We start from the raw sequence: 12,302 nt of genomic DNA on the forward strand, positions 1-12,302 counted from the left end.
TCCACCCTTCAGAGATAACTATTGTTAACAGCATGCCGTACAATCTCCTAGACTTCTTCCTATGAATATATAATTCACACACATAGAAAATTCAATGGAACATTATTAAGTACAACTTTTCCTTTTACTTGAAAAAATTACATATATAGCTTGTGTGTATATAAAAAGAGAGAACATATCCTATTTTTTAAAACTGTAATATATTTCTTTATACGAATATGTCATATTTTACTTGACCATTTTCCTGTTAGTGGATATTCACATTCTTTCCAATTTTTCAATGGTAAAAAAAAAACCACCATTGTGTATCTGTGCAAATATTCTTGAAGAAGTTGTTAGAAATTGATACATATTGAAAATGTTGATAGATGTATCCAATATTCTTCCAAAATATACTAATTTTAATTAACCCTCTACCCCTAGTGTATAAGATTGCATTTTTTCTGTCCAATACTAGGTATTATCAGTTGTATTAGTTGTTGCCAATCTGATAAATGAAAAATGGCATGTTATTAAAATGTGCATTTCTTGGGTTATTATGTTGATCGTCTTTGTATATGGTTGTCTAGGAAGTGGGAAGGGGTTATTTTAAGCAAAAAAGTAATTTTTTCAATAAAGTCAAAATAATATATTCTTATGCATATATTCTTATGCATGAATTAGAGATGAGAAGTCTGAACTTCGGTGTTTTTGTTTACTGGCTGAGCTAAAGATTACAGAAATATTGGAAATAAAAGAAAAACTGCCCGCTGATAGCTGGAGAAATCTCAGATCAAGTTCAGGGAATAACAAAAGCTCTTTCAATCAAATTACATGTTACTAGAGAATGACTACTACTTGAATAGGGAGCACGACCTCTTGTGTAGCACTCTTTTACAGGAGGTAAAAAAACAAAGCTCAGCTACTTTGGCCCAACTGTTATAACTCATAGATTTGTACATATCAATCTGAATTTACTGAACACCTACCACAGCCTTGGCAGACACTGAAGATATAAGTGTTACTACGATCCAGGCCCTAACCTGGAGGGAGCTGCCTTTTTTGTGTTTGTTTTAAAAGGAAACTATTTGGGTAATATTATTTTACCATACATAAAAACTTCAATGAATTCTCCTTAAAAAATCAATAGTCTGTCTTCAATATTCAAGGGATAAAAAGCTAAACCTTGGCCATTTCCAAGAAATTGACAAAAATACTATTCTTATGGGACAAAATAATGCCTTCAACCTTAACTACGTATGTTCCTTGCTCTCATGGCAGCGAACACATATCCCTTCAAGTTACGTATTATATATATATACATACATTTTTATAATTAATATACAGATGCTGAACTTACAATAAAGTCATGGCCCAATAAACCAACTGTAAGTTAAAAATACAGTAAGTTGAACATGCATTTAACACCCCAATAAACCCACTGTACAGCTGAAAAATTGTTAGTCAAACCATGGTAAGTCAGGGATTGTCTGTACATATTTCCCACTATACCACAATACCCCCAAAAAACACCCTTAGGCATATCTTATTCAGACTGCAGAAAACCAAGAAGGAAGTGAAAATCTATAAAGAAGCCAGAGGAAAAGAATATCCTACTTGCAGAGGAACAAGAGAGCAATTGACAGCAGATTTCTCACCAGAAACCACGTAAGTAAGAGAAGCATGGAGTGCGATCTTCAGATTGCTGAAAGAAAAGAACTTTTTCATTCAAACCAACAACATGTATTGATTGTCCATGCTATTATCTAGGATATAAAAAAAGATAGACTAAAACATGAATGCTGCTCTAAAGAAGCTCGCAGATGGGCTAGGAAAGAAACCGTAATGGGATGGCGTACTACGTGACATTAGCGGATATGAATACAATGTTATGGGAATCCAAAGGGATTAAGTCTGATGTGTGGGTAGAACGGTCACAGGAGGTGACATCTGAAGACTACAGAAGGTACCACTTTTTGGGGGTGCCACTACCCCCAAAAGACTTCAGTTTAAAAACAGAGGATTATAGCTGAAAGAGTTGCAATATATAGATAGTCTCCTCGGAGCAGTATCAGAAAAGTCCAAAGCCCAGAGGGGAGACAAAAACAAGGTCACAGGAGTAAATTGAAGCCTCTAATACCTCTAGCTACAACAAATCGTAAACACAACACAGATCCTAGCAGGAAGAATAGTGTTATGTGCCTGTGTTTCTGAGGACAACACTGATTTAGCTATTTGGACAAAGATGCTAATATGTTAGCTTGTTTTGGTTACAAATTATACGAGTTTTTCTGCTTATAATCCATGGGGACATCGCCATATTGGCCTGGGATCATTTATTTATAGTTTTGTAGGACACGCTTAAAAGAAATTTTTTTTTTGAGATGGAGTCTTGCTCTACCGCCCAGGCTGGAGTGCAGTGGCATGATCTCGGCTCACTGCAAGCTCCGCCTCCCGGGGTTCACGCCATTCTCCTGCCTCAGACTCCCTAGTAGCTGGGACTACAGGTGCCCGCCACCATGCCCAGCTAATTTTTTTGTATTTTTAGTACAGACAGGGTTTCACCATGTTAGCCAGGATGGTCTCAATCTCCTGACCTTGTGATACGCCCGCCTCGGCCTCCCAAAGTGCTGGGATTACAGGCGTGAGCCACTGTGCCCAGCATTTTTTTTTTTTTTTTTGAAACATTAGGACTGGGTTAGGCTCTGGCAGTTTGTAGTCTATGATTTGCTAATGGCTGGGACGTGGAAAACAATACCCCAAAATGAAGGCCTCAGAAGCAAAAGTTTTTCTGTGACCTCCTCCTGCCCTCCTGTCTTCTCGTCCCATTCTGCTCCTAGGCTAGCCATAGAAACTGGAATTTCTCTTCCCTACAGGAGGTCATTAAAACCAGAACCTTCTTCCCCACAGCCACCCAAAAAACCTATAACTCTAACTTCCCCTCTGCATTTCTGTGTAAAACTGACCATAAAGAAATTATCTTTAGTCAGTTTTACACAGAAAGGCAGAGGGAAAGTTAGAGTTTAACATAGGACACAAGACCCCCATTCCAGAGAGAACCCTGCCCCACACCCAGAAGGAAGGAATGCATGATCAGAGAGGCCAAGAAGAATCCAGACAGCCAGGCCTTGCTGAGTTTCCCTACTCAACCTGTTAGCATTAGATCTTACCCTTTTTGTCCAGTTTTATGTTACTACAGCTGTCCATACTTTGTTGAACCTAAGCACAGAAATGGACAATTTCCCCTCTATCTTTGGGTCTTCATTCAGAAGGCTCCTGCTTGTTCACGATAAATAAACTTGGATGCTTTTTCTCCAATTAATCTGCCTTTTGTGAATTGATTTTTCAGTGAACCTTCAGAGGAAAAAGGAGAAATGTTCCCTTTACCTCTGCATAACCATGCTCTTCTTGTGAAGAGCCTCTGTGAAGACAGGCTTTTTCTCTTGGAACAACAAATATTTGAATGTCTGTCTTTTTGCCTCTGCCTTTGATGATTAGATCCTTCTCAACAAGGACTTACTGAGTGATTAAGGTGCTGAGTAGAATGCAAGGAAACTTAAGGTCCTTGTCTTAAAATAGCTCACCATCTAATGCATAAGACTCACAAGAATTCATACATACAGGGCACTCTGACTATACAGTCCCTGGCATAGATCTCCTAAAACCTGTGGCATTTCCTGAGTGATAGGAGTAGCTTTTAAAATTCATAACAAATCACTTTCAACCATACCAGAGTTTATGCTAACAAGATGACTCTTTTGGGTCCCTAGATAGCTTCAGAATAGGGGTTGGTTGCCAGAAGGACCAAGGCATGATTAGAGGGTTGGAACTTTCAGCTCCCCCATTCTTCATTTCGGTAACTGTTATTTCTAACATTTTCTTTTGATTCTTTCTTAGAGTTTCAATCTCTCTGCTTATATTACCCATCTGTTCTTGCATGTTGTCTATTTTTTTCCATTAGAACCCTTAACGTATCAGAGTTCTTTTAAATTCCTTGTCTGATAATTCCAACATCTGTTTCAAAATCTGGGCTCGATCATTACTTTGTCTCTTCAGACTGTGTTTTTCTTGCCTTTTGGCATGCCTTGTAATTTTTCTTGCACATGGGACATGTTTACAGGAAGTGAAGTAAGCAGGCCTTTGGTGTGGCAATTTATTTTTCCATCACAGTGAATATAATGAGGGCAGACGATAGCATTGTCTTCTACAATAAAGCATATTCTTCAACTTATCCATAATTATTTCCTATTCAAACATGTACCTTCTCCAGGTCTTTCATCTAAAATGTATATGTAGAGTCACTAGGCTAGAGTCTCAGGCTATTACTTGCAACATCACTTAAGTCACTATGAAATATGGACACGCAACACCAGTCAAGGTTAGAAAGGGCATCAACTTACGTATATTATAAACTAGGTGCTTTTCTTGTAACCCAACATATGGATACTTCATGAAGACATTCTCTAAAATTATTTCACATAAGTAGATGAGGCTAGACTAATACTTTCAGGATACTATAAGTGAATTAAAATTCAGAAAAAAATTAAATTCTTCACTATTGATCATGACAGACTATTTCACAAAAAGGTAATAAACTTCCTACTTCCAACTTTAACAATTTTTTAAAGTTAATTTATGACAGAGAATCCCATACAGTTAAATTCTTAAGACTTTTTTTTTTTTTTTTTTTTTTTGAGAAAGAGTCTCGCTCTGTCACCTAGGCTGGAGTGCAGTGGTGTGATCTTGGCTCTCTGCAACCTCCACCTCCTGGGTTCAAGCGATTCTCTTGCCTCAGCCTCCCAAGCAGCTGGGACTATAGGCACGTGCCACCACACCCAGCTAATTTTTTGTATTTTTAGCAGAGACAGGGTTTCACCATGTTAGCCAGGACGGTCTCAATCTCCTGATCTCATGATCCATCCGCCTCGGCCTCTCAAAGTGCTGGGATTACAGGTGTTAGCCACCATGCCTGGCCATTCTTATGGCTAAGCCCTGTTAAAGAAACAGTAATTTCCCCATCTTTGCAAATTTGGTCAAAGTTAAGCAACAAGTCAGCACTGAAATGTTTTTAAATATACAGATTCTTTTTTTTTTTTCCTGAGATGGAGTTTCACTCTTGTTGCCCAGGCTGGACAGGTTCAAGTGATTCTCCTGCCTCAGCCTTCCGAGTAGCTGGTATTACAGGCGTGTGCCATCATGCCCAGCTAATTTTTGTATTTTTAGTGGAGACGGGGTTTTATCACGTTGGCCAGGTTGGTCTCAAACTCCTGACCTCAGGTGATCCACCCGCCTTGGCCTCTCAAAGTGCTGGGATTGCAGATGTGAGCCACCGCAGCCGGCCTAATGTACAGATTCTTAAATGTAAAGGTCAAGGAATCAAAGATGTGAAGATGATCTGCTTCACTGACTTTTGGCAAAAGAATCTTAAACTGACCAAAGAAGCAAGAACAGCAAGATCAGAGAAAAGCTCTGGCCAGTTTCTTTCTAAATGACCTCTGAGCTGGAGGGGAGGAGACCAGTTGTTAAGCCTAAAAATAAAGGAAGCTGCAGACAGGAGTCCCACAGGTGCTCAAAGGAGCAAGTGATGAAACCTCTAATACCAAGCAGAGCACAGCCTCTTCTTGTGAAATATCTTCTCTCCTAGCCTTTAGGGTAATCCTAAATCACCATTCTTTTGTCATCACTATTGAAATGTGCTTTTAGGAAGAAGCATAATAAGTCCTCCAGGGAAAGTTTTCAGCTGTAATTTTATTAGGGAAACAAGCCAAATTATGAGTGTGCATGAATCCCTTTTCAGAGAATTCTCTGGAAGCTTCCGTGAGTCAAGCAGGACCTAAGGTACAAACCTAGCTACTGGGCAGGAAAAGATCAATCTGTTGTTCTTTTATTAGATTGAGTCATATAGTACATGCAACATAAGAAAATTCTTTTGCTGAGAAAAGCATAAGAATGTGGTTCAGTACCATCCACCAGACATGCCCACTATAAGTACCTTTTGGATCACATCCTACTACACTGATACAGTAACCACTTAGCACGTCATCACTTTCCCTTCTTAAATCTCATGCTGGATGACTCCTGTTACTGGCCAAGGCCAGGCCAGTGTCACAACAACAAGACAAAACATCACATGAATTGACAGCAACACAATGGCAGCAGGAAATGATGTTCCCCAGGGAAAGACCTATTCACCAAGTATGAAACTAGTTCAAGCAGCTCTCCCAGTTTAAGAAATTTAAGTAATTCATTCATTCATTAAACATTTATTGTGCCATACATAATATATAAAGCACTGTTTATGCTCTGGAGTAAAGGACTAGCAGAAAGAACACAAAGAGAGTTGAGGCCTGGTGCCTACCTCCAAGGAGTACACCAGACAAGTTGACATTAACAAAAGCGAACGTGAGTGATCGTGCAAATTGAAGAGGGAGATTGCTAAAAAAGAAGAAGGCAGCTGATCCTCAAATTCTAACTTGAAATACCGTGATAGGCCAAACAAAGGGAGCCACTGAATCTGCTGAAACTACAACTAAAACAGCTGAGTAGGATTTTCTCAGGCTACCCATGCCAATCCCCTCACCTCACTATCCACCATTCCCAATATTTAGCAAAATAACAATTTTGCTTCTTCCATGTGGGCCCAGTTCGATGGAATTCAAAGGGAAAAGAGCACTCAATCAACTTTCTCTGGACAATTTGCTGCACTGCTCAAGGATCTATGTGAGAATTATAGACATGGGGGAGGGAAGGGCAATACTAAGCATGGGTATGTACTGGACCTTGCGGTTGACCACCTAAAATAAGTTTCAAGGGCAAAACTGACTGGATTAGGATGAACAAAGAAACAGCACCTGAAACTAATATACCTCTCAGCTCCTGACAAAGTCATTTATTGTTTAAATAATTTGGTTTCAGTGGGAGTCCCACTTGAGGCAGTCTGGTCAACTAGGGTTGTTAGCTCTTTGAGGGCTGAGTCCATGTTTCTTTCATTTCTATGTATCCCAATACCACCTAGCACAAGATAGGGACTAAAATAATTGAGGAAAAGAGGGAAAGAGGAAGAAAAATCAAGGGTCAGTTCACATTCCCTAGATTCTACACTCAGCTACTGGGGAGTGCACAGCAAGAAGCATAGCTTTCTATAAGCAATTAAGGTGAGTGCAGTAAGAAACACACACACAGCCTGGGCCTATGAGCATAACTATCCTCATCCATGAGCACTGACTCTGCCATTCAGATGCAAACGACCAGGTCTGGTAAACTGAAGAAGACAGATCCCAGCTCTGAAACTGTTGTCTTTACTGCTCTCACTTACCACACAGTCACAGTATTAGTCAGGAAAGACTAGTCACTGCGGGAGCTGATCATAATCCCAAAAGACACAATCTCAGTGAAATCTCAAAATCCTGCAAATATAATTCTTAAAAAAAAATTTAAAGACTCACTGAAAGACACTTATTTGCCTTTTTAAAAGGGGATTTATTTGAGAAACAAAGATATGACAGAACACTTCCTAGGTCACTTAACACAATAAAATGGACAATAACAAGATACATATTTTTGAAAGCAAAAACACTCAAGTATACTAACAACAGTTGCATGTGTGTAACAATTATGAGCAGACAAACCATATTCAAAATGAAATAATTCAAAAGGGGAACTATATAAATGCATATCACTATGGCTGGTCATTGTTTGCACCCGGCTTTATGACTGCAATCATCAGAAATATTGTGATGAACAACCTAAGTCTTCTGATGAGATTGACCAAAAACCACGATGGGTCACCACCACTTATGCAGTCATCCAAAGAGCTGAGATCTCAAAATTGTATCCTTCACAAATGCAGATGTACAAAAAGAACATCTCTTTATTTGCTGAGAAAGTTGCAACATTTTCACGTGCACACAGAATGCTAACACACAAACTCAACATGGTGATAATACACTTTTGTGGAGTCAAATTTGCAAAAATTGCATAAAAGGGATTAGAACTCTCTAAAAGCCTCTACACAATTTATAACTCCAATATTGGATGTGACGCAAAAATGAAATACATAGCATAGTGAACTGTAAAAAAATAATTCTACAAATTTAAAATAGGAAGGAAAAACTAAAAAAAGAAAAAAGCTAAATAACTGAAAATTCAACATATAAAAATGTATATTACAGGGAAAGATTTTGGACAATTGCACAGAGATAGCCCATAAGAGCTGGCCTAACATAAACATCCTGTGATTGTGATTTTCAGAACTTTAGACATGAGGGACTTTGGACTTTAGGGATTTTGATCTTTTGGGATTTTGATGTTCAGAATTTCAACATTCAGGATTATGACACTCAGGATTATGATCCAAACTCATCACTGTCAAAATATGTCCCTGACTTCTTTATAATGGCTCAAACACCTCCGAACTTTGTTCTTGCTCCCATGACAGAGAACTTGTGAATGAGGTGTTCCTCTTCCTCACACTGAACTAGGGATTCAAGCTGATGAGCTCAGCTGTTTTCACTGTGGTCATCCCATTGGCTGGAATTCAGGCACGTGGCTGTATCTAACTCCAAAGGAGGCTGGGAAATGCATTCTTGCTGTGGGCTCAGGAAGAGGAAAACATGGATTATGCTGAGAAGCCAATAGCTTCTGCCACGGTATTCCCCCTTCCAAGCTTTCTCTTGCCCTGTTTCTAAGGCTGCATATGTATATGTGTGTGTATACATACATATATAAAAAAACTATGTTTCTATGTAGCAAACTTTTGGTCCCACATAGATGATAAACATGAGGAACCCTCACATAAACATGGTTGATGCTTTATTTGTGAAGGAAAGGGAAGAATCTGATATTAGGGCCCAGAAGTCGCAGCTCTGCTACAAGCAAGGGAGATAAATTTTGCTGTGTCCACATTCCCATTAGGGCCTTTATCAAGATCTATCCAAAAAATATATTCACGAGGGGTTCACATCCAAGCTGGCAAACACTCGTACAGCATACAATTTCCCTGATAAGGGCAGCAAAATGCTAAGTATTTCCTTGAGGCCCTCAATGATTCCATGTACTAACCAAGAAACATCACATCTTAGATTCAGCACTTCCATCACCAACTGTAGAAGCTTTCTTCTCAGAGCTTTCTTCTCTGGCTTTCTTCTCAGAGCAATTTTTCACCAAAAAAAGGCATATTTTACTTCAAAGGCATTTAACATATTCAGCAATAGGTAGAAACAATTCCTCACTGAAATGTGGACACAGGGAAATGGCTAAACACACACTCCTACATTAGTTACCCCATACCAGCCTCCCAAAGCAGCTGACTCAAAATTATGCCTTGGCAAAAATGCGAAATCAGCATATGACATAGACTTTCATGGTCTATCTCAAATTAAATCACTGACATGCAAATGACCTGCTCTATGACTATACTGAACTACATGCCCCTTTGGCAAGACACATACGTGATTTATCTTGCTGTCCTCCACAATGCCTTGTATACCCCATCATTCAATAAACATTTGTTGAACGAATACAATTGCTGGAATTTCTATTCATCATCAGTAAGTTATCCGCATGTGTACACTTAGGGCTGTCAGTCTTGAGGACAAACACTCAGCAGTATGACTCATTCTGTATAAAACCTTGTTAAGAGGTGTGGGGTAAATGCTTTCTGACGGTGACTGTGATAATGGTAGTAGTAACTATGACAGCACAATCAGCCACAATATGTAAATGACTGTTCTATTTCATGCCTGTGGGTACGATCAGTCACCACAAGTAGTACAAGACCCCAGGTCCTGACATGGTTCCCTTACCCCTCAGCACAATTCCCATCCCCTTCCCTGTTTTAGTTTTCCCCATAGCTCATATCACTGTCTGACATATTTAACTTCTGTGTGTGTCTATCTCCCCCACTGGAAGCTCTGTGAGGTCAGGGAATTATGTCCATGTTGTCTGGTATCCAAGTCAGTGCAGGGCACATTAGAAATGCTCGATAAACATTAGTGGAAGGAATGGATGAAATCAATACAATTATTTGAATTATTTCCTCCAAATCTGAAGATTTTGGAACCACAGAAGAAATTATTCCTGCAAAGTTCCAGTATATTCACATTGTTTTGAACATTTCAAAAGGAAGTCTCAAAGACAAGCCACTTTTTGTACTAAACACAGGGTTTCTAGAAACCTGTCATTGTTCTACCATCTTAAAGTCTCCAAATAAACTGAGAATGGACAATCTCCAGGACTGGACACGCTTCTGCTAAGTTTTCACCTAACAAGAACCACATCTGCAGGCCTGGCTCACTTTCATCTGGCTCCCACTCTACTACAGAGTCCTGCAGATGGCTCTGTCAGCTGGCACTGGCACTCACGGCATGAAGCCAGAAATGAAGATAGGAAATTCCTTTAATTCAGAAACAAATTTGCCTGAGTCCCACATGAACAAAATGTTAGTTTCCAGACCCAGCTCTACACATGGGAAGTAGCCACAATTCATTTAAAAAAATTTTTTTTAAGTTTTAAAAGTTTATCTTTTTGGCCAGGTATGGTGGCTTACACCTGTAATCCCAGCATTGTGGGAGATGAAGGTGGGAGGATCGCTTGAGCCCAAGAGTTCAAGACCAGCCTGGGCATCAGAGTGGGACTCCAACTCTACAAAAAATTAGCCAGGTGTGGTAGCATATGCCTGTGGTCCCAGCTGAAGTGGGAGGATTGCTTGAGCCCAAGAGGTCGAGGCTGTAGTGAGCCATGATCACACCACTGCACTCCAGCCTGGGAGATAGAGGGAGACCTTGTCTCAAACAAACAAAAAAAAAGAGTTCGTCTTTCCAAATGTAGACTGAGAAGACAAATGTACCTGATAAGATAAATTACTTCAGGTTGTTAAAGACTCACTGAATGTTATAATTAATTTGACAAGCTGTTGCTTCATGGAGCTTTAAAATTCATGTTTTATTTAATTTTTGGTGTATGGAGAACAGTGTCTATTGGCAACAATAATTCCTATTTATTCATTTTTCTGTTGACTCTCAAATAGCAATTACATAATGCTTCCAAAGTAATGGTAAAAGAGACTACCAGCTTGAGAATGTGTAACAAAAAAGACATTTTACACATCAAAAGGTTTTATACCTATAGAATATTTTACACATCAGAAGCTTTTAGAATAGCAAGTAGTAGCATCTAACAACTCATAGAAGAATGGCTAAGCTTTTAAATCCCAAAACAAAGAGTCATTCTAACATCTTCCACCAAGACTTCCTTCACAAATACTGTGGTCAAAAGGTTTAAGTTTTTTAGCAAATACTATCTCAGCCAGCCCACCAGCCAGCCAGTGTATATTATGTGCTAACTCCACAGAGAGACATGGAGAATTCTGAGAGCAAGATATGACTTTTATCACAAGTTACTGGATTCATCAGCAAAATAAAAAGGATGGATGGGATGATAGCTAAGATCATTTCTAGTTAATTTGTTTTGTTTTCACTTCAGAATGGTCTCATTCAACTATCGAACTGTATTATAAGACATCAAGTTAAGGATGTCTTAAAGCAATTAAAAAATGAAATTTCAAAACAGTTCAATAAATGGAGAATTCTTATCACTGGGTCCTAATATCTGATGTTCTAAAACCTAAACATACAGCTTCGAAGCTTCAAATATTATTTAATTTCCCAGGGACTTTTCTCTTAAGCTCATTTGCTGATTACTTGGGTTCCTTGCTTCTCCATTTTCCTACTTGCATCTCAAAGTGAGGCATAAATTATACAAATTATACAAAACTATACAATAAGTAATCAAAATACATTTCCTTCCCAGACCCAAAGCCCAAAATGTTAGCTTGCACAGTATCATTTAGCGTAATCAAATGCACAGAAAATCTCCTCCCTCAGTGAAACAGAAACCCAACAAGCCCAGTCCGACAAACTGAGGAGCACGCCATCGCCACAATGTCACCTACTCTTTGAGAACTTACTCTGACTTGGTGCTGACCCTACACTAAGAGATCCAGGTTTTCTAGTCCCACTGGTTTCTGTTACAGGGCATCAAAACACCCACATGTAGCCTCTTCATGCAAAACAACATCACACACACACAAACTACACGTAGAACCAAGACAAACATTATATGTTACCAAATTTTCAGCAATGTGACTGCCACTGTACGGACTACAAATCATTCAAAGCTATTATTTACTTTTTCTAGAGTGAGTGGCACTCTCCAGGGAGAAATGCTAACAGGCTACCCACAATCTCCTCATCAGCCTAACTTCAGTTGTTTTTTCACTAAAACACCCAAAGATACCAAACACAACTGCTACTAACAGTGGCTCA

At 39.1% G+C, this 12,302-nt stretch overlaps 1 protein-coding gene across 4 annotated transcripts in view; it reads right to left on the minus strand.

Moving 5' to 3' along the window:
- STXBP6 (syntaxin binding protein 6) overlaps window positions 1-12,302 on the minus strand; it is a 244,777-nt gene that overhangs the window by 191,981 nt on the left and 40,494 nt on the right. The window lies entirely within an intron of this gene.

This window comes from Pongo pygmaeus, chromosome 15 (genome assembly GCF_028885625.2).
Source record: "Pongo pygmaeus isolate AG05252 chromosome 15, NHGRI_mPonPyg2-v2.0_pri, whole genome shotgun sequence".
Taxonomy (NCBI): Eukaryota; Metazoa; Chordata; class Mammalia; order Primates; family Hominidae; genus Pongo; species Pongo pygmaeus.